Here is a 6,267-nt window from a genome sequence, read left to right as displayed (position 1 = left end):
CAATCTGCTTCATCTCTGGAAAAGAACAAAGCGTGAAAATCATGCCAGACGTGTCCAGGGCTCTCTTTGGAGGAGGCAAATAGCTGCTCCGTACCATCCTGCATGTGATTACCTCGGTGGTACAAGTTTGAGAGTGTTCAGTCCCTGCACGATGGAAACGGCCTGGAACTATCAGTGCAGATGCAAGCAGGCAGCTTTGGATAACTGCCCGTTCTAGGCAATTGCACAGGAGAAAGATTGTGCAGGTATTTAGGTACAGTGACCTGAAATTTTATACTCACCTCTGGCAGCAAGTTCACTCTCTGTCCAGGTTCTTCCTTGCATGTCTTATTAATGCTGGCAGTTTAGGTGATTTCTTTATCTGAGAATGATTTAGAAAGCTGCTTAATGGCATTTTCTTTTCATAAACACATACAAATGTTCATAATAAGGAAGCTTAATGCTCTTTTGGCAGTGCTGGCAGTGACCCACATCATCAGCGGCTCCAAGAGAGAAGAGGCGGCTCTCCTAGCTGCGGAGCTCCCAGGGCATGGGAGTCCTGTATTTAACTTAAAAATGTGTCAGCGCTACTTTCAGTCTAGTTCTGGGATGGCCTGGAAAAAATCCCAATTCTCTCTGGATTTTACTGGACGGACTGGGAAGCCTTTGGTGGTAATCTAGAGCTAACAACCTCCCACCTTCGGGCCACAGAAGGACCACAACGTGCTGCTTGCCTATGGTTGTACAAGAAATCCTTGGTTTAATCTGACTAAACAAACCCAGAAAAGAGACCAGAGGGCATCTGCTCAGAGCAATCAGCACACATTTTACCTCCTCTCATTTCCAGTTCCACCTGCCATCGCTTCCAAGACCAGACCACAGGGAATGGTGAGGGTGATAGCCCCGGACATTTGCTCTGCTGCTCCCTTCCCATCCAACCTCCAACCATCCCGTAGGTCTGGAGCCTCCGAGGCAAGACTCAGCTTGGCATTTTTGGAGGGCCGGTGCTTTGGTGATGCCTTCGGCTTCAGCAGGGGGAGCTCCACACAGCTCCTTCTGCCTTGCAGCCAGCTGATGGGTACGAGCATGTGGCCGATGTAGCCCTGTGGTCCCCAGCAAAGTCTTGTGGTTTATTTTTTTTTTTTAATAATTGGTTGGAAACAGAAGTGGTGAGGTACTAACAGGCCAACTCCCATTCTTACCCCTGCCATCAGAGTGGTTAAAAGAGTGTTTACCAGTATGGTGATAGGCACTTTATATATATAAATATAAATATATATAAATATATATTTGTATAGCCCTGTGGTCCCCCCAGTAGAGGCATGGCAGTAGCAGGGCTAAGCTCTTGGATAACGTCTCTTGCAGCTTAGAGAAAAAAAAAAACAAAAAAACCTTTAAGTACATTCCTCAAACTGTGGGCATGTTACAGGGACTAAAATGAGTGAGAGGTGCTTTGGAAATGTGTCTCCTAAGAGGAGTAGCACTCACATGGGTTTCACGGCCTGCCTCTTTCTTTTTGCCTTTAGGGAAAATAACCTGCTGGGTGGAAAAGCTGAAAGGCTCGTAGTCAAAAACCTTGGGCTCAAATCTCTTTTTCTCCACAGAAAGCTCTGAGCCCCCCCGTTCCCTGAGGCTCATTGTCCCTCCTGTGGAACAAGGACAGGAACGTTTGGGGCAGGCTCCTTCTCCTCCAGTATTTCAACACCTCCTGGCACAGTGCAGCCCCGGCGTCACGGTCATTAGGTGTCACTACCATCTCCTAACTAATGGAGGATGAACAGGACGTGATGAGGAGTACGAGGCGTCTCTTGTGCAATTTCTGTTGGACCTGCACACTGCATGGATGATCCTGTGCTCCGTTCCCAAACCCACAGCTCTATTCGGGGCAAGGAGAAACAACGGGCTGGGCAGTGCACACCACAAACAAAACCACATGTAAGGTGAGGGGTACAGACTTCTCTGCATGAGGGGGAGCAGATGTACAGATATTTGTGAGGTTGTGCTTGGTTCGTAACAGTACACATGCAGAGAACGGGTTAATTGGGGTTTTCCAGTTTCTGGAGGCTGGTAGCTGCAAGCCTCCTGAGAAACAGCATCCCCACCATGCAGGAGTAGCCTGCACATCCAGAAGGTGTCCAGGCAGGAGGAGATGCAGCTGAATCAGTGCCAAACGCCCAGCGATCCTTCTGCCAGGTCCCTAACGCCAAGCCATCTGCTCCATGTCCGTCCCTTGCCATGCCAAGAGTTTGTCTGGCCTCGGCAGGAGAAGGGCTCTTCCCACGTCCTCTTTTCTGTCTGGGGAGCACCATCAGGAGCTGTCGGGTCTCTGGCCACTCTTCCTGGGTGGAAAGTGGTTCCTGGAAGGAGGTTCCTCCCCCAGGCATCATGTAGTTGCACCACCGATGGTGCCACGTCTCCCAAATGGCAGGCAATTCGCCTGACGTTGGGCTTTTCAGCGAGTGAGGTTTTCTCCCCTACATGTGCTCCTGTCAGCAGGGTTTCGCCTGCGAAATCCAAAACATAATTGGCTGCGGAATGCCAGAGGATCCCCCTCCATCTGCTGCAGTCCCGTGCCCATTTGCCCCTTGGAGAAGCACGAGTAATCTTTTAGAGCTGTGCAGTTTGCTTGTTTTCACTCCTGAAATAGGTTCTGATTTTATTATCCAGATGCCCAACTGTTCACCCTCTGATGTTTTCCTAGGACGTTTGTGGCTGAAAACCACCTGAGATCGCAGTGCCCATACCTGTGGTGGGAAATTCATAGTGCCTAGGCAGCTGCGAGGCCAGCTGGCATGGCCACGTAGAGGATATTAAGGTCTCCTGGCTTCCCCAAAAGGGGTCAGCCTGATGGGTGTCAGTCCCTCTGCTAACTCTTGAGGTCCGCCCGGGAGAGTTTGGGCAATGCTAGTTGGCCAAGGCCAAAACTGCTCTGGCTCCAACTTTTAAGTGTGGATGAGCATTTGTGGTGCCTGGGCAAAAAAAGTGGGCAAAACCACTTTTGCCAGTGGGTCTGGGCAAAAAAGAGGGCAAAACCCTCCTATAAAGAAGCAAGGAAGTCATTCTATTTATACAACATCCTAACAGTAGGAGAGCTGACCGAAGCTGACTTAGATGTTGTTTCCTACTTAACACCCATCACCTTCCCAGGACAGCTCTCCCCAAACCCCAGTGAAGTATATCTGAGGATTTGATACCTGGAGAACGAGCAAAATAAGACCGCAGAAGGACAGAGGCTGCCAGGACGTGATGGAGCAGCCATGTGTACCCAACGTTGCAAACAGGCTTGTTCCTCACCTCTAAATTGCCATAATAAATTGTTTTTAGCAGAATATAGATTTAGTTGTTATTTGGTGGTGGTAGTATGGTGTGGTTTTTTGTTTGTTTGTTTGTTTGTTTTTTTCTTTTTAAGGGATTTCTAGTGAAGCTTTCCCATTTTGTCATAAGGAAAGGGGGATCAGAATCATGAAACACTACATAATGTCCATAAATCAGAAATTTATCATGTTTTTTTGCAAAGCTTTTTGTCTTTTCCACCTCTAGTGTTTTTGTTTGTTTGTTTGTTTGTTTGTTTTTACCTTTCATTTCTCAATTAGGGAAATGTCTGGACAATGAAAAGGGAACTTCTGGGCTGTTTTTTTCCTCAGCTCGGGGAAATCATTCCCAGGAGGAGAACTGGCCAAAGATAAACCTGCAGGTCTCTGTGCTCTCGGAGTGTCTTCAGGGCTGGCCATCCAATACGTGCAGATAGCTCGGTGCCAAAGTTGCCTGCAATTATTCTGACTGAGCTAGAACAATTGCTCTGGTACGAACTGTCCCTGGAGCTTTCCCCAGCACTACTACCCATGTGGGCAGTTTTTCTGACATCTGCTTTTGGCTTTTCCAGAAATTGCTGGGGGGAGAAAAAAGCTTGAATTCTACAGAAAATATCATCGTTTGTAACATCAGCTAATGCCTAAGAGACATCCATCAGCCTAATAAGGGGGCTGAAGAATCTTTTGTATATTGACGTGTTCTTAAATAATCACGACCTGATTGATTAGGTGGAAAAAGAGGTGTTCTGAGAGCTGTGGACGTCATTTAACATGTGGAACTGGTGGTGCAGGCTTGGAAGAGGCATCACAGTGTGGCCTTGCTGTTCCTTTTTGGGGTCCACATCTGCCTTCTAAGAAGCCTTCTACTGCCTGAAGTAAAGGGAGCCCCAGCTTGGAAGGAGAGAGAGAAGAAGCTGATGGCACAGAGGAGAAACCCCTGTGGTTATAAATATTTTCCATTAGACAGCAGCCTGAAAAAAAAAAAAAAAAAAAAAAAAGAAGGAGCAGGGGGGCATTAATGAAATGATCTTGACCTGCACATGGTTTTAAGCAGAAAGATAATTAAACAGCCATTTATGCAGTGACTGCAGTCTGTAACAGAGACAGCTCTGATTTCTCTGGGGTCCAGAGGAAAGCATTATGTCATTCAAGTGAACAGGGCTCTCCTACCACCTATTCCTGAAAGAGCAAATGAGGATAATGTAAGCTGATAAAGCAAACGGCTTCTGATCTGATTTTTTTTTTTTTTTTTGGTTACTATTTAAAAGCTGCAGTGCTTTGAAAGCATAGTTCTGGGTGTTTTTCCATGGGATATGGATCGAGTTGTTTGTGTCCTAGGAGGTGCATATGCTGGGGTAATTCTTCATGTCTTCAAAGCTGGGTTCTTGGGGGTCTGACCCAATTTAGGAACTTACCAGATCATTCCGGAGAAAGCTGCATCATGAATTGCCTCTAGAAAAGTATAAATTAAAATATCTTCTAAACTAAAACCTCTTGGGCTTGATAGAGGTTTGATGAGGGCTTCTGCTTAATAAAGAGAAAAAAAAAAGGGGTTATGTTAGAAGATAAGAACTGCCATGTGAAACCTGGCAAGCTGCCCTGTAATGTAAGAAACTGCAGCCTGTTTAACTATTAGTTCCTCACTACAAAGTGAATAGGATTGCCATGGTTATTAAGGGGTTTAAGAGTTCATTTAGTCCACCTTTACATTCTCTGCACATCCAAATTCTTTCTTAGCTGTGGGGAGCTTGGAGGAATGACAAGTTTCATAGAGCATCCCCCAAGAGAGGACAGAAACAGCTCATGTCTAATTTAGAACGAGCAGGAAACAACAGGTTTTGTAGAAGAGGAGAGGAGCAGCAGCTGCAGCCGACCTCCTTCTTCACCTGTGGACCCTCCTTAGCCGCCAAGTCGTCGTCTCTATACAGCAATTATGCTTCCCACAGCTGCGTTTTCCTACAAACACCCATAGATTTGTGCTCTTTGGGTTACAGTAAGCATTTATCTGCATATTTCTCTCTGTGTCTACAGGTCCCAAGAGCTACACAACTGTGGGAAATGGCACATAGCTTTAAATGTCAGGAACAGGATTTGCATCTTGGTGTTGTCAGTTCAGAAGTGACTGGTAAGGTTGCGGCGAGTGTTTCAGATCAAATCTGGATAGGATGAATTAGGGTTTCCCAGGATGAGTGTAGTAGATTGAGGCCACGTCTGAAAAATTGCTCATCAGGGAAAAAGGATGCTCAGCACGGGATTAAATGTTCTCTCTGTTGGATATTCAGAAATGAAAACCTTTCCCTTCAGAACCCAATTAATGGTTCCAGTTAATACAGAAGAAATGGGCAGAGTACCCACGCTTATATGTGACAAAGAGATTAGCAATAGGGTAGCCCAGTAGGGTCAGCCAGGCTCCTACATGCTGAAATGCCTTTTGTTCCCCTCCCTGTTGTAGGGAGTGGGATAAATTCAGAGCAACGAATTGTCATTTTGGAAATCAAAAAGGACAGGGAGAAAGCGAGCACTGGAAAAAGTCAAGCCGTGCCATAGCTCGCCATCAAGTCTCTGTAACTGTAAGATCAGAGGCAAAGTGGAGCTGCTGTTGTAGAGAGGTGGATTTGCAGAGTGTGCAGGAACAGACACTGATGAATATTTTGGTTTGGTATTCAGGAATAAGTAAGGCCAGAAAATTGCAAATAACTGGAAATGGCCTCACTGAAAGTCAGTCCCAAAGAAGGAGAGCCTTATTTAGAGAGTAGAGTAGAGTAGAGTAGAGTAGAGTAGAAGAGTTCATTTGGAAGGGACCCACAAAGTTCATTTAATATTATCCTTCCCCAAATTCAGAACAGGGGCTCATAAAACTGGGGTTAAACAACAGGAATTTCTCAGGAATCTGGTAAGTGAGGGATACACTACAATCTGAGAACAGCAAGCACTATTACAGTTCAGAGCGAGAACAGAAATTATCCTGGCGAGTATG

Source organism: Cygnus atratus, chromosome 3 (assembly GCF_013377495.2).
Source record: "Cygnus atratus isolate AKBS03 ecotype Queensland, Australia chromosome 3, CAtr_DNAZoo_HiC_assembly, whole genome shotgun sequence".
NCBI lineage: Eukaryota > Metazoa > Chordata > Aves > Anseriformes > Anatidae > Cygnus > Cygnus atratus.
This window is presented reverse-complemented; position numbering follows the sequence as displayed.